This window comes from Pinus tabuliformis, chromosome 9 (assembly GCF_031772625.1).
Source record: "Pinus tabuliformis cultivar Carrire ecotype Pingquan chromosome 9, CPIR1, whole genome shotgun sequence".
NCBI lineage: Eukaryota > Viridiplantae > Streptophyta > Pinopsida > Pinales > Pinaceae > Pinus > Pinus tabuliformis.
This window is the reverse complement of record NC_142307.1, coordinates 160,021,169-160,044,048: the sequence shown is the minus strand read 5'-3', so window position 1 is coordinate 160,044,048 and position 22,880 is coordinate 160,021,169. Positions and strand designations below refer to the sequence as shown.

Here is a 22,880-nt window from a genome sequence, read left to right as displayed (position 1 = left end):
TCTGCCTCCCCAGTACATAGCATAAGTAACTCTCTTCTCATATCTGGTACGTTGTATAAACCTGCTTCTTCAATATTTTTGATCTTCATATATGGTACGCAGCATGAACTTGTTATATTCTATATTTCCTCTGTGTTTCATCATGTTCTATCATCTTCTATATTTCCTCTGTGTTTCATCATGTTCTATCATTTTCATCTATTTCAGATGCTAGTATTCAACACATCGTTATATTATTTTGATATGTCCACAGACAGTATTTTGTCATATTCTGATCTAATATGGATCTATATCATCCCTCTCTCTTGTATGTTTTTGGGATCTTATAGTTTTTTTCTCATGATCTCTCTTCATGACCTATTTGGGATATCTCCTTGCTATCTGCCCTATGATGTATACTCCAAATATCTATGAATATAATAAAGTTTTTTTTCTTACTGAAAAAGGGAAGGCCGGGGTTTTGAATTTAAGGCATCTCGTGTGTTTGACAGAAGATGAAAAAATTATAAAATAGTGAGCTATTTATTGTGGACAACGACAATATAGTTGGCCAATTCAAGCATCAACCAAAGAAATTTTCTATATATTGCGTTGGGAAACTTATTCCAGTGAAAAGTGTGTTGAGCCTCAATACGCAAGGAAAAGAAAGAACGATGGCATCTGCAATTCCAGTTGAGCAGAATCATGATGGTCTGAGTGGAATTATTGAGAAGCTAATGTCGAATGGAGTTAACAATCTTCAAGTGCAGGAGAAGTTTATCCTGCCTCCCAACGAACGCCCTTGCATGTATGAGGTCTGCTATTCTGACAGCATTCGGGTGGTGGATCTGAAAGATCTAGATGGCCCTAACAGAACAAAGGTACTCCAACAAATCAGCAGTGCCTGTGAGGAGGATGGATTTTTCCAGGTATATATGTCAAACCCTAACAGTTTTTCATCCTCATGACTTTTCTTTAATGTTTCCTGTTTTTGGAACACCGATAAAAATAAATGGAGTGAGTGAAACACAAATTTACTTTTTATTGGTTAATGGTTTGGAATTATTTTGAAAAGCTGGATGGTTTTAAAAGTTACCAAATTCTTGTTTCAAATTCAACTATCCACTAATTAAATTGTTCCATAAAATACTAGATCTATGAACCAGAAATAGCTGATCATATACTGGAATTTCTTTAATAGTCAGTCATATTCTGGAATTAATATACTGAGTGAGCATGAAGTTGAATATTTGAGTGACTGTATATTTTGTTGACCACAATATGGTTGATACGGTGAAGAACAGATAGTGAACCATGGCCTGCCAGAGACTGTCATGAAAAGCATGATGGATATCGCCAAAGAATTCTTCGAAATGCCCGTGGAAGATCGAGCATGTCTTTACTCAGAGAACCCAAGGCAGCTCGTTCGGCTCTCGACCAGCACGAATGTTAGCAAAGAGAAAGTCCATGACTGGAAGGACTATCTCAGACATCCTTGTCATCCTTTAGAGGAAGTCATCGGTTCTTGGCCTCAAAAACCTGCAGCCTACAGGTCGGTAAACAGCAATTTTTTAGACACAACTCATCGGATATGTGATGTAACTTGTTATGATTTAGCTTTTGCCTTCTTTTTTTCACAGGGAGGTCGCTGGCAAGTACGCTTTGGAGATGAGAGCACTATGCTTAAAGCTGCTGACAGCCATCTCAGAAGTTCTAGAGCTGGAGTCTGATTACCTGGATAAAACATTTGGAAAACACGACCAATTGATGGTTATAAATTATTATCCTCCATGCCCAAATCCAGATCTTACCCTTGGTATACCAGGCCATTCAGACGCTGGGGGCATCACTGTTTTGATGCAAGGCGATGTGAGCGGCCTGCAAGTTCTAAAAAATGGAAAGTGGGTTGCTGTAGAACCAGTACGTAATGCCTTCGTTGTCAACTTGGGAGATCAGTTGCAGGTTTGTAAAAACTACGCAGATCCATAAAACATAGTTTTTCAATCTTTGTAAAAGTTGCAGATAGACTTAATCATGATACTTGTGTGTTCCTTTTTTTGATTTGAATATATTAAAAAGGTGATCAGCAATGGGAGATTCAGGAGTGTTTAGCATCGAGCAGTAACAAACGCGGCGAGTGCACGTATATCAATTCCTACGTTTTACAGTCCTTCAGTGGATGCATTTATTGCTCCTGCACCATCCATGGTTGATGAAGCGCATCCAGCTCAGTACCGTGGACATACGTTTGACGAATTCCTTGGAGTTTTCTGGAGCCAAGGATTGATAAGGAAAACTGTATTGGATCATTTCAAGATCCGCAATGCCCCATGATTAAGGTTGTATATCATCTCTCTACTTTCTTTATCTAACGTTGACCAACATTATCTAATTTTAGTTTTGATACATGACGTGCGTGGCAGGTAAGGCAGCGTTCCATGTGCCAAAGAACATATGTGGAGTAAACTATTGAAGCTGCTGTCACTGACATATCGTTTATACTTCTAGGAGTATAATAAGTGATAAATAAATAGCACATATGCCCCCATGGAGGCTAGTCTACCTAACTTTGTATTTAGGGTAATCTATGAGGTTGACTGTAAACAACAATCCATAAATTGATGATAAATAAGTATATGTTTATGATTATTGTTGTGCTCCTTTGTAATACTATGGTTCTTTATATTGGTGGTGGTGTTGTTTTGAGGGTATGGTTCTTTATACGGGTGTTGTTGTTTATAAGGAAATGATTTTTTTATTACAATAAAATTATAATGTTTTGAAACTTGAAATTTTAATATTTTTACATTATAATTTTAAATTAAAATAAAATTTTATAATATTTATTTTTATTTTACTTTTAAATTTATTATTTATAAGGAAATATTGGTGATAAATAATACACGTTTATAATTATAAGGAGATATTGGTGATAACTAATATATGTTTATGATTATTATTGTGCTCCTTTGTACTGGTATGGTTCTTTATATTGGTGGTGGTGTTGTTTACCAAGGTATGGTTTTTTATGTGGGTGGTGTTGTTGTTTATAAGGAAATATTTTTTTATTACAATAAAATTATATTGTTTTGAAATTTGAAATTTAATATTATTATATTATAATTTTAAATGATGATGGTGATGGTGATTTAAAAATTGATGATGATGATGATGATGATGATGATGATGATGATGATGATGATGATGATGATGATGATGATGATGATGATGATGATGATGATGATGATGATGATGATGATGATGATGATGATGATGATGATGATGATGATGATGATGATGATGATGATGATGAAATTAATTTTGATGATGATGAAAGTGATAAATAATATTAAGTAATTATATTATGTATTTAATGGAGAATTAATAATTTATTTAAAAATTAATTTTAGTTGATTATTATTAAGAAAAATATTATACAAAATATTTATTTTATATAGTTAACATATCATATGTGAGAATTTAATTAACAATTTATATTATTATTATTATAAATAATAAATGATTAATTTTCTTTGAAAATATGATTATCTTAATGGATGAATCTTATTTTCAAATGAATCCTAATTACAAAAGCATATATATATATATATATATATATATATATATATATATATATATATATATATATCACACTAAAGACAACTCTTAATTTAAATTAGTAATTGTTTTTAAAGGTATAATAAGTTAACAAGAGAGGTATGCAATTTCATGTGTATCAATTTAATTCAATGTTTATCACGCCTTTTGAGATGTGGGTGTGACTAGTAGATGAAGAAAATGTTTGGTGGTATGTTATTTGTTGTAGAAAACTTGATTTTACTATGATGCAATTATCACAATAAATAGATATTTTGTTGTTACATGAAAGATTTTTTTACTTTTATTATTTTTATTTATTTATTTATGTTTTATTTTTTATTTTTTTTATGTATCAATATGATTTTATTTTTTTTCTAAGATATGATTTTTGTTTTAGTGTATCAAAATGATTTTCATTTTCTTGTGATACATTGCATGAAAAATATTGAAGGCTAAAAAATTGTATTGAAGAGTGACCTTTTGCAAGAAAGAGATATTATTTTAAGAAGCAACTCATTACACTAAAAATATGGAAGCCACATTGCTATTTATAACACTTTATTTTTTTCTTAAATATCTAATCACAATAAACTTTTAAAATACACAAAAATAAAATATAATATTTACATAACATTCTGGGTTATAAGTATCCTACTTTCTATATAAAAATTAGATATTAAATAAAAACAACATTTATCAACATCATTGAAATAAATGATTAAGAAAAAAATATTGCACAAATTCACCTTGCTAGCTACCAAGGTCAAAATTCAACGAGTCATAACCTCTCAAGAGGAAATTAGCACGTCTTAAAAGTGTGAGGACAAAATTATGGGTAAAAAAAATATTGATTTTTATTATACTTATTTCTATATATATATAACACAATGTAAGGTTGCGGAATTATAAAATTCCTGGCAATAGAATTTCCATGTATGATTTTCAAGGTATATTTTGTTTTCTTTCCATGTAATTTCATAAAGGTTAAATGGATGTGAGCAACGAGTAGTGGGTTTTATTGCAGTTTCGGTAGTGTGTGTAATTTAATGAAGCCTTCAATGCTCAGTAGATTTTGTGATCATGAACGGCTCTTGCATTCTAATTTTGTAGGTCGTTGACCGAGCTTATCAAGTTATTATGCACGTGTAGGCTTCCACCCCACGTTCAAGTGGTGATAGGTCTTTATGTTAAAAAGCGATATTTGTATTAATAAAAAATAGCCACTGGTCAGCTCTACAACAAAGAGTCTGAACCAGGAGAGAATGGCTCTACAGAACACTCTACATACTCAATGTACATCACACATTATATAGTAATCATGGTTTTAGGGAAGTTAGAACCATACCCTAGAAAATAGAAACTAATTCCTATCCTAAGGTACTGTGAACCAATTCACTATTCTAGGATATTCTCCATTATCTCTAACACTCCCCCTTAATGGAGAAGGGGTTCACAAATATGCCTAACATCTCCCTAAACATTTCAAACTTAATTTTGCCAAGAGGCTTAGTGAAAATGTCTGCAACATTATCACATGTATTACAATATACAAGATGGATTTCTTTTGATTGCACTTTCTCCCTGACAAAGTGGAATTGTGTATCAATGTGTTTAGTGTTCTTGTGAAACACCAGATTATTAGCAAGTTTGATTGAACTTTAATTGCCGCATCTGATTATTGTTGCATCTTTTTGTTCTTCCCCAACATCATTGAGAATTCTATGCAACCAAACTTGATGCTCTACTTCCGCTAAAGACAAAGTAATTGTGTTTTGTTTCTTGTTGCTCCATGTAATCACCCTAGATCCAATGCTGAATCCATAGCCTGTTATGGATCTATGGTCGTCTACATTTTCATCCCAGTCTGAATCTATAAATCTTGTCAATCTAACATCAGAGGAATCAGTATAAATAATACCATAGTCTACAATACTTTGTAGATACCTCAAAACACATTTTGTTGCATTCCAATGACTCTCAAGTGGCTTAAACATGTATTGACATAGCACACTAACTACATAAGCCAAATCTAGTCTAGTAGTGGTTAGATAGATTAGGCTTCCAACCAGATGTCTATAAAGTGTCCCATCTGCCTCTTTAGAGCCATCCTCACTCTGAAGTTTAATGTTTTGCTGTAATGGTACTGCTGCAACCTTACACTGATCCATCCTGAATCTTTCCAGTAAAGCTTTGACACACTTACCCCGGGACAGAAAAGTTTGTCATGGATCTCTCCAAATCTCAAGACCCAAACAATATCTTAATTCGCTAAGGTCTTTCATTTCGAACACCTATGATATTTGTTTCTTGATTTCTTTGATTAGAGCAATTGCATCACCTATCATAATTAAATCATCTACATACAAAGAAATCAACACTATGCGCCCCTGTTCATCTTTCATGGTATACAGATTAGGGTCGTTTTTACTTCTGTTGTAGCCAAGTTGTAGAAAAAATGTATCAATCTTTTCATACCAGGACCTGGGTGCTTGCTTTAGTCCATTAAGAGTTTTCTTTAATTTACAGACTAAATGTTCTTTCCCTTTCTGGACAAACCCCTCAGGTTGCTCTAAATAAACCTCCTCTTTCAATTCTCCATTTAAAAATGCAGACTTTACATCTAGTTGGTGAATCATCCAATGTTTCTTAGTAGCTAAAGCAATCAACATTCTGATGGTATTTAGTTTAGCTATAGGGGCAAAGGTTTCTTCATAGTCAATGCCTTCTTTTTGTGAATACCCCTTTGTTACCAATCTATCTTTTAATTTATCTATGGTTCCATCTGCATTAATCTTTGGTTTTACAACCTATGGTTTGTTTCCCTTTAGGAATTTCAACAGCTCCCAAGTGTTGTTCCTGATTATAGATTCATATTCCTGTTCCATAGTTGTTTTTCATTCACTACATTCATTTGCTTCCTTATAACTAGAAGGTTCAACAACATTCATCATACTAGTCATAAAAGCTTTTTCCCTATATCTTGCTAGCAATTGAGCTTTCGTACCTAATCTCCTAAGTGGTGGGGTAGCTTCAAACCTTGTCTGATCATCATTTTCTGGACTTGGCTTGATAGCTACATCATCTTCTTTTCCTTCTTCTTGCTGCTACTGTTGTTTTTGCTACTGCATCTACTGCTGCTCATTTCCGTCACCTAATTCATCACTTCCTTCTTCCACCAAAAATGGAATATCCCATTCCTCGTTGTGCTTATGAGATTCTTCATGATCCTACTCATGGAATATGACATCTCTACTAACAAAAATCTTGTGAGTAGAGGGATTAAATAATCTATAAGCTTTATATTGTGAACAATACCCTATAAAGGTACATCTGATGGCTTTTGAATCTAGTTTTCTTCTATCTTCCTTTGGAATATGGGCAAATGATTTAGATCCAAACACTCTTAAATGTTTTACTGTAGGCTTAAATCCATATAATGCTTCATAAGGAGTTTTAAACTCAAGACTCTTTGTAGGATTCCTGTTTTCCAAATAAACTACAGTATTTAATGCTTCAACCCAAAAACCATTGAAAATATCCTTACCTTTCAACATGCTCCTAGCACATTCCACCAATGTTCTATTCTTTCTTTCCGTTACTCCATTCCGCCGAGGAGTAAGGGGTACTGTGAATTGCTATAATATCCCATGGCCTTTACAATACTTGATAAGCTCATCCTTCCTGTATTCTCCCCCTTGATCGGAGCGGAGAATTTTATATGCTTCCCTATTTTCTTTTCAATCATATTTCTAAACTACTTAAAGTATTCAAATGTGTGACTTTTATTACTCAAAAAATATGCCCAAGAAAACTTTGTGCAGTCATCAATAAACAGTAAAAAATACAGTGCAGCTCCTAATGACTTTGTTTGCATGGGTCCACAAAGATCTGTGTGCACTAATTAAAGTATTTCTCTCTGTTTCTTCTCTACTCAAACAGGGAATTCCTCTCTATGCATCTTTTGTAATGTACAAGCATCACAATCATTATGCACTTGTTTTAACATAGGAAGATCTCTTACCATTTCCTTTTTCTTAAGTAAAAACAAATCATTGTAGTTGATATGACCAAATATCTAATGCCACATCTCTTATGTAGTCAAATTCGTTGTTGTCAAAGCTCGAACTGGTGTTGGTCTTACATCCAATTTGTACAGACCTCCTATTTGAATTCCTGTAGCAATAGTCTTCATGCCATCTAACAGATCTTTAATATAACATTTAGATTTAAAAAATTCAACTTTAAGATCTTGATCTGTAATCATGGATACAAAAATCAAGTTCTTTTTTACACCAGGCACATACATGACATTATGAATTTGTCTTACAGTACCATTAGGTAAAATGACAAAATTTTTCCACACCCTTTGAACTAATGACTTCTATCATCACCTAGGTAGATTTTTGCTTCGTCGTTGATTTCTTTAAAATCTTCGAACCATTTTTGTTCCCCGTCATATGTGTTGATGCTCCCAAATCTACATACAAGATGTTTGCATCAACATTCTCATCAAAGTCTTCCATGAACAATCTGAAGTTCTGCTCATGATTATCATTTGTGAGATGACCAGCATTCATGTCTTTTCTGCTTCTACTGTTGTTCATGATATTTCTTCTTACTACGCTCCCTAGTGATATGACCAAGTTTTCCGCAATAAAAACATTTAATTTTAGAGTTGTCTCTATTTGGATGCATACCTTGAGTCTGATTTGGTCTTTTCTATGAGTTTCCTCCATTTTGCTGTTGCGGATTTCATTTTCCTTTGAAGAAGTTCTTTTTCGCCATCAACGCAAGTTTGAAACTCTGGGGCTTCAGAGACAATATTCTTTCTTATTATTGCATTAATATTCCTGTTAGTTCATCAAACTTTGGGATCTTCTCCCTCGCATTTATCCCAGTGATAAACATTGGTAGTCATCGGTCACACCATTCATGGGGTTACTAGATCTGTATCTGCAACTGTTTCACCAATGTCTGCCAATTTGTTCTTTAGAACTTTGATCCTCACTATGAAGGAAGAAACTATTTCATTTTCCTCCATCTTCGGGGATAAGATCTTGCTCTTCAGGAACAGAAGACGATTTATATTCCTGATCTCATACAAATCCTTCAATATTCCCCAAATTTCGCTTGTTGATTTACATTCTCTGATATGTGGTATGATGCAGTCTTTCACTGACATCTTCATCAATGTCCTTTCTTTACCTTCTCGCTTCTCCCAGTCTGGGATCAATGTTGATCCAACTGTTGGCTTTTGCTCATCACTATTTGAAATCGTCCTAGCACTCTGCACTTCTAGCAGAGTTTGCATCTTGAATTTCAAATTCACATAATTGGAGCCATCGAGCTTGTTATGCTCCTTCAAGTATGCTTCAATCATTTGATTATTCATCTTGGTGATTAAAAAAAAGAATTGACAAGTAAAAAAAAATATCTGCCCCAGATCTATGTCAAAGACAGAAATTGTTGATCTCCACAAGTTCAATTTTTGCTCATGGATTCCTTCTCAGGAAGATCTCTTGTTGTGATCCATGCCAATCCACAGCCTCGATGAAAATAAAAAATGGCACATCAGCCACCAGCCTCTGCGCAGACCTCCACGATCGGAGCAACCTCACTCCAAGCGACCTCTGAGCAGGTTGATCCTGTAGCTTATTACCACAACCAATTTCAAAACAGAGACGTGCAGCCACCTCTTTTTTCTTTTGCACGGTCGGTGCGATTAGCCAACACGGATTCGCGATGGTCGGCGCAAATATCCAACACGGATTCACAACGTCTTGTGGGAAGTCTTAGAGTGGGATCGGCACGATGTTTCCTCCAAACCATGAGACAGTTTTGCCTCATGCGTAACGGGCAAATCCTTCACTCAGCGAACAGGTTTCTCAGCGCTATTGCTCTGATACCATGTTAAAAAGAAATGTTTGAATTAATAAAAGACAACCACTGGTCAACTCTACGACATAAAGTCTGAACTAGGAGAGTCTGGCTCTACAGAATTCTCTACATACTCAATGTACATCACACATTATATAGCAATCATGGTTTTAGCAAAGTTAGAACCGTACCCTAGAAAATATAAGCTAATTCCTATCCTGAGGTACCATGAACCAATTCACTATTCTAGGATATTCTCCATTATCTCTAACACTTCATTGTCTGATTGCAAATTAAGAGCACTTGCAAACTACTTTGGAGTTTGAAGATTGCATTTGACTAATTCATTACTCTGGGTCTGCATTCACATTTGGTGGTGTTGGAAAACAAAACGTATAGAGTTACTACTACGATCACACAATGACACAAAGTGATCCAACGGTGGAGGAAACTTAGGTGGAGTTTTGGCTATGGTGATTCATACTATGAAGAGAAAAAAGATGAACCATATCTGGCCCTTGAGTGGAAACAATAAGAAGATGTTGTAGTATCTCTAGAACCCATGTCTAATTTTGAAATGTTTGTCATTTATTATTTGAATAATATGAAAAAGATTATTGGATTAAATTTCTTGACATAATACAAAATAGTTAGCTTCAGTTGACGATATCAAGAAACAATTATGGAGTTGAGAGCTCCGTAGAAACTCCGACTTGGTTTTGAATAGTTTTTGCAACTTCCATTTAGGTTACTGATATCATTCTTCCTTGACCAAGAATAAATCCTCTAAGTATTTTTTATGAAAGCACCTCATATGCCTTAATAAATCCTCTAAGTATTTTTTATGGAAGCACCCCATACACCTTAGTATTGCTTCTTATAGCTTTGAATTGATATTTATCTTTTTCTCTGTACAGGTCTTAAATGGAGTGGTATCTCCTTTTGGATAAGCCTGATATTTTATTTCCTTACTAATTTTTGATTAAAATTCATAGAGTTGGTTGTTTCATTTGCTTACCAAATACCTATTAAATGCGAAGAGGATTATTTGTCTTTTAACTATTGGTTCGATATCTATATATTACAACCATAGATTATGCATATTATACATGAGTCAAACGTAATAAAAAATGATGCTAGGATGGTAATAGTGATCTAGAAACTAATCAACATTATCTGTTTCGTGATCTTTGGGAAGAGGGAGGATGTGTGACCCTCATCTCTAACAGTTCTCCTCAAATATATGACATTATCTGAGACATTGCTTAACAATGGAAATATTCTCTAGATAAAGTTTGCACAAAGGTTGCAGATGTAGGGGACTATGAATCCATTTCAACAACTGCAAAGGAGTGTCATGAGTGGTGACCTTTTAACGTTGTTATCTATAACACAAGAATAGTTAGAATAGGCTACACAGATGAAATCAATATTGGAGATGTGGATCTTGTTATTGACACTAATCTTGGTGGGGTAGTTTACAATGTTCATTCTTTGTTACCATTGATGAAACAACAAAGCACCAAGTGAAATCTCACATCCATTGTTCTCATGGTATTGTTGGATTCTATGGCTAAACAATACGCTGTGATGTATGAAGATAGTATTTTGATACATTCTGATATCTTGGCTACCATATAAAACCAAATTGTTATAGAAACAATGACTGGCAATGGCTAGTTGATAAGTTCTTCAAGAGAATTTCTAGCTAGGAATTTCGTTGTTTATCCATGGGTGGTCATGTGACTCTGACAAAGGCAGTGCTAACTCAACTAGGCATTTTCTAGGCTCACTTATTTCATATCCCATTGGCAACTATAAATAACATAAACAAAATTATGGAAAATTTTATTTTGGCTGCTTGTAACTGAAAGCACAAATATCACCTTACTAAATTTAGCCATATTGCATGCTCAAAGATGAGAGGGGGATGGGGTATCATGAACCTTAAACTATTTGGCAAAGAATTATTAGTGAAATCTCTATGGTAGGATGTCTTCAGATGTGGTGTATGGAGTAGGATGATCCACCAAAAGTATATGAAGAATAAAAGTTTCACTTGCTGGTTTCGTAAAAATTCCATTAGTATTTTAGGTGGCTCGGCTATATGGAGAAGCTTTCAAAAAGTGGGAAATTTTTTCCTCAATCATCTCAAGTAGAACATGGGATTTGGACACTCCATGATTATTAGCCTTGATCAGATATATGGAACAAATGTGGGATGCCTTTTCTCTGAACCATTGCGCCTGGCTTTTCTTAGAAAAGGCTATTTGTTCTGGAATCAATTGATTCGAACATGGAGTGACCACTTTCCTATATGGAACTCTCCATTACAGATGGGGATGATAGGACAAATGGCGTATGAATGGATGTTCATTATTGATGTTTTAAAAGCTGCTGGGATTTGTAGGGAGGTCCGTCATGACAGACTTATTTGGTTTGGGAAAATTAAATCTGCAAATGTTGTGGTTGCAGACATATATGATAAACTGTGTGAGGTAGAAGGCGGATATGTGGTGGATCCGATGCTATTTGATTTATGGAAATGTCATGTCCCATGTAAAATCATTTACTTTACATGGCTTGTTTTCCACAATAAGAATCTAACATGGGAGAATCTGCAAAAATGTCAATGGTATGGTCCTAGCATATGTGTTATTTGCAAGCAGGAGGCATAAAACAATGCACATCTATTTCTTTCATGTCAACATGTTTCCAAGGTATGGTTTAAACTTGCTGCTTATTATGATTTTCCTCACCTTCAATTTCAAAATGTTGCAAATTGTTTGAGATGGTGGCTTAAGCAAAAATTGGCATGGAGGAACGTTCCTCTATTTGTATTCTAGACTATATGGAAATGGAGGAACAAACATATCTTTGAGAATTATTTTGAAGATTTTGGAGTTATATATTAAAATATCATTTCATTAATGGCACTTTATCCAGCGAAGGAGACTCTCCAAAAACAGAAGCAGAAAAAGAGTGTTGCTCCTCCTATGGTATATCTGATCACCTTCTTCGATGGGGCTTCACAAAACCAAATTTGTGGATGTGGCATATGGCTAGTTATGTCACCCGATTTGCAGTATAGGGCATATTGGATGCAGGGATATGCATCAACAACAAGGCTGAGGCAATGGCACTTTGGGGTATCATTTGGCTTATAAGTTTTTTAAATATCCCAAGGGTAGGCTTGGCAATCTCACCCAACTTATCATGGGTTTGAATTTTCCTGCCCCCAACTTATCATTAGCTTGGTCATATAGCAAGACTAGATCACCATCAGAAAAAGCATGAGGAGAGACCGACTGATCAAAATGGGATTTAACTCACTTTCTCTGTGCTTCAATGACTAAAGCAATGATCCAGAGGGTTTCATCCAGTCGTTCCAAAAATAAGAGACGATCTTCTTGAGGTGAGGTATCAGGGAGCATTTCGACAACCAATTTGAGTGATGGAATTTCACATTCAATCGGTAAGGTAGCTTCTAGACCGTAGACTAGCTAGAAAGGGGTGAATCCAGTTGCATCTTTATTCGAGGTTAGGTAGGCCCACAGAGCTAAAAAAAGCATGAGATGCCAATTGGATTTGTGCATCCCAATGGTGCACTGAAGCATAGTGACAACACTTTGTTTACAGCTTCAACTTGGCCATTGACCTGAGGGTAGTATGGATTTGAGCCATCATGACAAAAGACCAACGTAGAAGTCAACTCAGCCATCATGTAATCATGAAAATGGGAGCCATGGTCAGTGACAATGGCTTGAGGCACTCCAAACTTGGAAATCACATGATTAAATAAAAATTGCTCCGTCATTTTACCGTTAGCTGAATATGTAGGCATTGCTTCAGCCCATTTGGTGAAGTAATCCATGGCAATAATAATATAACCATTCCCCCCCCCCCCCCCGCGGGAAAACTAGGGTTACATGTCATAAAATCAATGCCCCATTTGGCAAAGGGACCAACGATAATAACAGGGTGAAGGTGAGCGAGTGGGCGCGCATTTTTTGCTGATAAATCTAGCACTCATGGCATTTGCGAACAGCAAGAATGCAATCCTTAAAGATAGAGGGCCAAAAATAGCCATCACAGAGTATATTTTGAGTAGTGGTGTAGCCAAACAAATGACCACCACATGCGCCAGAATGGCAATCATTCAAGACTCTTTCAGCCTCATTGAGAGTTAAACATCGACGAAGAATTGAATCAACACCAACGCGATATGAATTATCCACAATGATGCGGTAAGGTTGGGATTGATGCCGAATGCTTTGGCGATCATACTTGGACAATGCAGACAAGAAGGTAGAAGTTTGGAGATACATGATGATATCACTGTACCAAGGATTGAGAGTGATAATTAGAAAAAGAGTCTCATCGGGGAGCTGCTCATCAGCACCCATAGGAAGAGAAGCATAGGGAAGAGAGAAAATCAACTTAGAAAATACAAGTGATTTGTTTGATATGGTAGTAGTGAACACCAAATCAAATTCCTGGAGGATGACACTCCACTTGGAATACTTTCCCCCAAGTAACTGACGAGTCACAATGTAATTTGTGGGGTTACACTTGGAAATCATGGTTGCATCGTGGAGGAGAATATAATGCCGAAAGCATTGAACGGCCTAAAGAGCAGCCAAAACCAACTTATCGACATGAGAATAATGGGTCTTAGTATCGAGGAGGTTGCACCTGAGGTAATAAATGACATGTTCATGACCTTCATCATTGTCTTGCACCAACACCATGGCAATAGTGCTAGAAGTTGCAGCTAGATAAAGGAAATAATCGTGATGATAGTTCAGAGGATGCAACAAAGGAGCATTAATGAGGACAACTTTCTAGTCATCAAAAGACTTTTGGGTATCCTCATCCCAAATGAATGGATTTTCTTGCTTAAGCAATCAGGTGAACCCTAAAGCTAGCTTAGCATACTTAGGAACAAAGCAACGAAGGAAATTCACTTTCCCTTGCAGACTCTGTAATTGATGCAATGAAGAGGAAGGGGATAGATTAACAATAGCCTCAACTTTGAGAGGATCAAGATGAATTCCATCTTTCAAAACAATAAAATTGAGGAGTAGTCCGGATTCGACGTAGAAGACACACTTATGTGGATTCAACTTAATGTTATAGTGTCTGCAACAAAGAAATATTTTTCAAAGATGATCGGGATGGTCATGGCGCTTATGTGCATGAGCAGAAAGATCATCCAAATAAGGTTGAACGATATTTTTAATGTCATGGAAAGCATAGGACATTTCTCATTGAAATGTAGCCCCAACATTCTTAAGGACAAAAGGGAGCTTTCTATATGCAAAAGTGTCCCACGGACAGATAAAGGAAGTCTTATCTTGATCAGTCGGTGCAATGTTTATCTAGTTATAACCAGAAAAACCATCCATAAAGGAAAATATCTCACTCCTAACACATTCATCGATGATCTGGTCTATAAAAGGAGTGGGATAATTATCCTTTGGACAGGAACGATTAAGGTCACAGTTATCAACACAGACTCGAATGGTGCCTTGTTTCTTAGTCACCGATACAATATTGGACACCCAATATGTCAGAGGGATAGGATAAATAAATCCATCTTTTAGAATTTTTTCAACTTCCGCTTTAATGGTGGTCACTTTTCTAGGGCGCACTAGACGAAGTCGTTGGCAAACGCACTTCGTGTTAGGATAAGTTGGAATTTCGTACATGACTATACTTGGGTCAATGTTGGAAATTTCTTCATACGACCATGCAAAAACATCTCGAAACTCTTGAAAAAGACGAGTGTAGATCTTGATCTCATCAGGAGAACAAGTCACCCCAATATGAACGTTTTCAACGATACCCAGTTTAACAGAAATGTCAATAGGCATCGTTTGGGTAATATTACCCATGTTCCCTTCTAACCAAACTTCATGGGTCATGATAGGTGTTTGAAGTGGTTGGGTTGGGAAACGAGAAGAGAACTTCTCAAGACAAGTAGACATGACCATTGGGCCAGGTAAGAACAAGGAACGATGATGAGTATCATTCCACGGTGCTTCCTCCAGAGACATAATTTCCATGATAATTTCGTTAGAAGGAAAAGTATTGGTTAAGGGATCGGGATAATCTGAAGAACCAAACCATGGGGATTGAGAGTAGGCATCAAGAGACGTACTCGAAGCAGTATGATTAGTGGGTACCGAAGCCGAATCCATAACAATCTCCACATAATTGATCTCGGCAGGGCTTGACGGCATGACATCACCCCATGTATCAACAAGACCAAGAGAGGGAATGACCCAAGGATTAGACTTAACTGAGATCATGTAGACTGAGAAAACATGCAGAGGTGGGAGAGGAAAAATACACATCAAGGCGGGATCTTTGAAAATTCCAGCCCCCACACTCTCATAAGGAGCACCGGTATGCTTCACATAAGGAACATTGCAATCCGAGGAAGAAGAGGCAAAGAAAGACAACTGGTCGACCGTGACAATTTTCCCTTGATGAGGAAAACAGAGCATGCAGATTAGAGAGGAGGCTACAACATGCATGGAATGGGTCCAACTCTGTCCGTGTAGAAGATTATATTTAAGATTTGCATCAAAAATTTCTACTTCAACATTGACTGTCCTGCCTTCCAAGATAATGGCAATATTAGGAAGGACACCGAAAGGTCGAGAATCATGTCCATCAAAGGCTTCCAATGTGTGAGGTGATTGGTTAAGGGTAGGATAACCAATTTCCTTCCAAGAAGAGATAGACAAGATGCAGGTGGAGGCACCTTCATCAATGATGGTCCTGTGAATTTTCTTCTCATTAATGATCACTTGAATGAGACAGGAAACTTGATGAGGTAAGCGCAGAACATGGTTTTCAAGATCAAAACAAATGAGATTAGAATCAGATGGATCAATACCTCCAATAGCTGACAATAATGCTTTCCGCTAAGAAGGACAGCTTTGAAGGACCTCGAGAGCAAACATAGTTAATGGTGCTAGAGCCAAATCCTCAACAATGTTATAATCCTGAGCAGCTCAAGCATTTGGATTATACGAGGACTTTCATAGCACATGTCGATAGGGTGTTCGAATAGAAAAATCAGGATTAGGTCGCTCTATATGGAGAGGACCAAAGGTAGACAAGATAGAGGAGGAAGGGGTACCTTATTTCTCTTTCCTTGCTGTCGGAGTAGGTGTTTGATAATATTTTGATTGGTAGCCACATTTATAGGTGTGTTCATCATGAACACTTAGGAACCTGTGTAAGTGGAAGGCTAAGGTTGGTCTACCATTTGGGCTACTAGGATGGAAAGGGCTCTTTCAAGATAGCCAGGGTCCCTTTGAGCAAGTGACTAACTTCAGATCGTCGGGGACAATATTTAGTGTAGTGATCCTCCTCACAGATGAGACATGGATACTTGGGCTTTCTTTGAGAAGCATCGCCAGCAGATGAGTTAGGAGGGCCTTGTTTCGGGGAATCAACTTTGGCATTGAATTTGCCCTTATTTTTACCCTTAGAGGATTTTTCCATTGTGGTAGACTGAACAATGTGAACCGTAGAGGTTTTACCAGGACCAGTTGAATTTCGAGAGGGATCACTGGAACTAGTGTTTGAGACCACTTTCTACTTGGAAGAAGATTTTGTGGGGGTTTGAGACACAAAACCAATCACTCCATCAACAGGTAGGGTAGCCAAAGAATTCAATGCTTTCAGATTAGTGATGGTCTCAGAGCATCGGGTAACACCTCATATAATGTGCCAGATTGCGAGTAGACTAGGTCCAAATACTGGGCATGAGCGATGGATTGCTCCTCTGTAACACACCCACCCATAATTATGTCCCTAGAAATTGGGTTGACGAATGATTTGGAGAACCTTTCTGTTAGCAATTGATCAGTAATTTCAAACTTGATCAGGCAAGGATGACGTCTCCATTCATGGATGTGATCGGAGATATGGGTCGCAGTGTCTTGCTTAAGTGACGTAAGCAGATTGGTGCTAGTTTCATAGTGAACTGGCACCTGGAAATGAGTGAGGAAATCCATAGCGAGAGTGTTGAAGTCACTATAGGTACCTCGAGGCAATTCAATGTACCATTTTGAGGCGGCCCCTGTCAGAGTTCTTTGAAAAAGCCATAAATGGATAGAATCATCAACGTACGAATTGGAGGAGCACCAAAGGCAATATGTCATCACGTGGGCTTGTGGATCCTCCTTCACTTTTCCCTCAAATTTCGGGTAGTTTCCCAAAACTTTCATTGGAACTGGAGGCCAATAAGGCGAATGAGGAATAGGATCATTGGTAAGCCTTGACACATCAGGGAGTTCCAACGTGGCCAAGAACAGAAATTGTGTATTAAAAGGAATTTGGGGCCTCTAAGTAGGCTCGGACTACAGAAACCATCATTGTTGGTAAGGATTTTTTCCCCCACAGTGGATGATTTTGTCCATATGGAATCTGATTTTTCCCCCATTGTAGGTTACCTTGCCCATAGGGAGGATTCTGTCCTGGGTAGCCTTGATACTATTCTGCCATAGGCTGCTGATAAGCAACATACAGGTTAAAAGGTTACTGAGCTTGTTGACCTTGGACATACGAATTTTGCACCTATTTCCCCTGGACATAAGGATTTTGAACCTATTGCCCTTAGACATAAGGATTTTGAGCTTGCTGCTGTAGGATTTGACTTTGACCTTACAAAGGCTAACCTTGCTGATATGAATACAAGGGTTGATGTTGCCTGGGTTAACCTTGTTATTGTAAAGGATGGCTTTTCTACTGTAGAGGTTGTCCATGCAGTTGTAAAGGTTGACCTTGTGAGGACATAGGTTGGCAGGATTCATGAACAAACTGTGTGTGCGGCTGCAAATTTTGTTGCGACTGTTGCAAGGGTTGCCCCTGCGATTTGTTGTAGTTTTCCTTGCTGCTGCACTACCTACCCTTCCTGCTACAAGGATTGCCCTTGCTGCTGTGAAGGCTACCCCTGCAGCTGCAAGGGTACTTGGACAGTTCCTAGGGTGACACCCTGAGGGTAGTGAAAGTTCCCAAATTGGATTTGGCCATATCCACCAGGCACAACAGATGGACCAAGCTAAACATAGGGCCCAGCTAGAAGGATGTAATGTGGATTTACCATTGTTTGTGAACCATATGGAACATAAGGAGGTTGGAACAAAACCTGAGCCACATATGGCTACTGGTATTGGACGTTACTTGACCCAGATGGACCAATAGGGTTTGTAATAACATTGTAAGAGGGTTGATTCATTCCAACCATGTGAGTTTGTGAGCCACTCACATTGGTTTCACCAGACATCATGGATATATTCAGATCTTTCCCCCCAGCCAGTGGTAGAGTCCGTTCACTCACTAGAGTGGTAGAAGAACTTACCAAGACTTGACTTGAGACTGTCAATTGAACCAGAAGAGTCGGTTCAAAAGACAAAACAAGTGGAGTCGGAATGGTGAGTTGCACCGGAACTGAAGTGACTGCAGTTTGCACAATCGGTCGAGATGTTGGGTTTTGAATGAATGAACCTAAGGTAGGAATTGCATTGGAAGACCAGATAGGGTTGTGATATAATGATGAGGCACTGAGAGTGCCCTAAACCAACTGAGTTAGAGAGGTATAACCATGAGGCAATAAAGGCTCGCTATACTTAAGGTAGACGCTAGTCAGAATGCTTCCCGTATAAGGGAAACCTTTTGGAGGGAACGAATATCCCTGCTCATCAAATACGTGAGGAGTGTGTGTAGCAGAAACCTCCGAGTGACCCAGAGAGGAGACTAGAATCTCACCTTCTGATTCCATGGGTGGAAACAAATGACGATGAGCAACCAAAGATGTTCAAGGAGATAATTTGAACATAACACAAGGTAGATCGTACAGACTATACGGACACTGCAGTGATATCACAACAGAATCAAAAAATTGATTAAAGGGTAAACAACCAGTCCTTGCTGACCTTTAGGAGTCAGCGGACTCTCGGGAGTCTAGATAGGATTATCCAGAGATTCCGGGCTAGATTCGTAAGGTGACCAATTATCTGATGGAATAGGACGAGATGACAAATATTGAAAACTCCAAACAATTCCAAGTTCAACACCTTGATCCTCGAGTGACTATGAGAGTTTAGGGAGAGGCCCCTCAGATGATCTTTCAGATGGAGGAGTGGAAGAGGAACTAGGTGAACCTGATGGTTCTGCCATGATGACTTTGTCTCAAACAACAAGAGAATAGAGATTAATTTCAGGGCTTCTTTAAAATATATTGAAGGTATACTCACGATGTGGTCTAGAATAAGACTATTAGGAATGTGATGTGATCATGGGAAAAAAAAATTAAGTCGCTGAAATAGACTGATGCTTTTTCATGTTTTAAGAGTCGAGAAAAAGGCAAAGATGACTCTAGTCACTTTTGGTTTGAACGAGCTCAAAAGGACAAGTGCTCGATGATCTTTAAAATTTAAAGAGTCAAAAAGAACAAAATGACTACTCAGGATAATCTAGGCAAAAGGATTACCAAGTAATTGTGAACTGCAGAATACCTCCCGACGAACCAAGAAGTACGGGCAGGAAATCTCCTCGAATGTTGTGTTCGGTGTATCATGTTTACAAGGCGAAAAACTCGACTTCCTACGGATAAAGAATTGCAAACCTAGTGGGGTCTCCCTATATATACACGACGGTACAGGGAGCACAAGTTCGTACTAGCGTTGTCTAGTGCCGAAACGAACAACAGCTTCTAAGTTTAAAGACGTCGTAACACGTCTCTAGCCTAGACCTCTAAATGTGAGTGTTAAGTTTCAAATGCGCCTTAGGTTAATTGAATACATTTTAAAGGTTTATATTGAAATTAAGTCTCAGTTTTGAGGCCCTATCAATGTCACTTGAAAAAGTCCTATATGCAGCTATATGAGACAAAACCCTTTCAATTCGATGAATGTTTACACTAATTGAGAGTAGAGAAAACAATCAATGCAACAAACAAGCAACTGAGACTAAGATGACTCTTCACTACTTCACTTTTCAAAACAAAATAATGAAAATTATTTCCACTTCCTATCCTTCCTATCAAATGCACTTCAACTAGTCCTTTCAATAGTAAAAGAAGATCCTTTCATTTTAAATTCTCATGATGATGCAGTTCTAGCTTTCAATGATGCTACTTAATGCAACATATCAATTTAACAAACTATGATGATGTATTTTTTCAATGGAATGATAAAATGAATCTTTCACATAGACATTTCAATGAAAAATTTTCAAACAACCAACATCAATCATATACCAAGCAAGATAAGAAGAGCTCCTCTCAAACCAAGCATGCAAAGACTCAATCGAAACAAAATGACCAATGTAATCTATGCTCAAAAAGAGACATTCAATCAAGAGAAGAGAAAACGAAACTTTTTCACTTTTTCAATTGAAAAAAAAGCAATACAAGGACTAAAACATGAAATGCATGGGGTAGCTAACCAACAAATTGACTTGATGAGTAAACAAATGGTTGAATGGACAATGACCTAGATGCCCTAGGGACACAAACCATCCAAAATCTCAAAAAATCAAGTAAGGTAAATTCAAACCAATCACGCAAACAAATCAAGCTAACGAAGTTTTCTAGCCAAGGAGAATACAGGTAAACAAGCCAAGAAACAGAACTTATGAGGAAAAGACACATTGGCAATGATTTAGGAGAAACCCTAATTTTAACCTACAGGCATTGGCGTGAATGCCTAACTGAAAAAAAGCGCCACAAGGGGCTACGATGCAACTGTTCAAGGGTAAATAGTTCTGGTCGGTGCGACTACCATAAAATAAACAATGCTAATCGAGGGATTCAAAGAAAAAATAAAAGTTTTCAGAAATCAAAACTAGACTTGTCACTCTAAATTCAAGAATCTAGGCAGAAAACAGTGTAAAGCATAGAAAACCAAAAAGAAAGAGTGATACGACAAAAGTCAACACAAATCATGAAATTCAAACAACCCAAAGAGAGGGATGGATCCCTAGTGAAGTTGCCAATTTGTGGAGTAGGAGTATCCTCTCTATGGACAGAGACAATCCCTCTAGCCCAAGAGTGGGTCTAGCTGCAAACAAGACAATATAATGTAAATTTCCTTAGATCAGAATCGAATAAGAGGGCCTACCTCTTATAGCTCTAATCCACTTGATGTTGATCTTTCTTCCTTTAGTTCCTTTTGTTCAAATACTTGAAACAAACATGTAAGAAACAACAACAAACATGATAGCATAAAATTGATTCAATCTACTTAAAATGTCAAGGAGTTTTAAGCTATCAAATGTAATATTACACACGATATAGGAAATAAACCATTAATTGTATTAATATAAACTTCAAAGAGAAATATAATCGGAGCCTTGACGTTGCAGGTTCCCTTTGGCATGTTCGAGTTCCAACACCACTATAAGCATCTCATGATTCACCCTCAAAACAATGGAAGTTCAAGGCCTCTTTTCCTTTGCTCCAAACCAAATACTATAAGCTTATTCTCCCTTCACACACAAAATAGAAGGCTGAGGTTCTCAAGATGGCTATCAAGATTTGTAGATAATTCTAGCCCTTTCACTAGCTAGCTGAGATTGTCAAATGAGGAGTTTATATAGCTTTGATAGAGGGGAAATGTATCCTCTTATGGTGGGAGAGGCCTTATCCCTTTTGGTTTGTTCCATCTTAATAGGGGAAAGAAGCCCAAAGAGTATCTCTCGGCTCTATCTAGCCCAACCATTTACCAGACTTCCATTCACAAAGCTTCTAGACCTGGAAGCTTCAACTCCATTTTTAAAATCTTGCCAAAAGAGGGTCAGTGCGGGTGATGAATGGCTCACTTGCACTGTTCTGTGCTAGTCTTAGTTTTAAACTCTGCAAATCGGCGCAGGGAGGGAACTAAGAACTAGCGTCAGTCTTGAAAACTGTGCTTGAAGGAATATTCTTAGGAATTAATGTAAGAGGGAAATGTTCTATAGATGAAGAGGGATGTAGGGACACGTTCTTCATGGCAGGGAAACATATGAGCGTCATTATAGAGGTCTTCCAGGATCGAGGAATGGGGAGTATAGGGACAGTGAAAAAATGTTGTGTAACAATATGTGAGGCTTTCTAGATGAGGAAAATCTTGGTTGGTTTGTTTGGTTAGCAGATGGATCCGACATTGATTTATTGTGATAATCAGAGTTGTATCAAACTCTTTGAAAATCCATTCATTCATGATCGGTCCAAGCATATTGATATCCGGTATCATCATCTCAGAGATTGTGTATTGAGGTGGATCATGTTGTTAGATTACATTCCCATGGAGGAGAAAGATGCTAACATCTTAACAAAGGCATTGTCAATATGTAAATTCGAGTTTCACAGAGACAGGATCGGGGTAGTTGATAATCCCTTTCTTGTTAAGAAAGAGTGTTGA

The 22,880-nt window shown here is 37.3% G+C and overlaps 1 pseudogene across 1 annotated transcript; it reads left to right on the top strand.

Moving 5' to 3' along the window:
• Positions 1–650: 650 nt before the first annotated feature.
• LOC149147614 (protein DMR6-LIKE OXYGENASE 2-like) lies at positions 651–2,585 on the top strand (annotated as a pseudogene). The gene is made up of 4 exons (XR_016263395.1): positions 651–908; positions 1,284–1,531; positions 1,620–1,941; positions 2,059–2,585. The product of XR_016263395.1 is annotated as a protein DMR6-LIKE OXYGENASE 2-like (transcript).
• Positions 2,586–22,880: the final 20,295 nt, after the last annotated feature.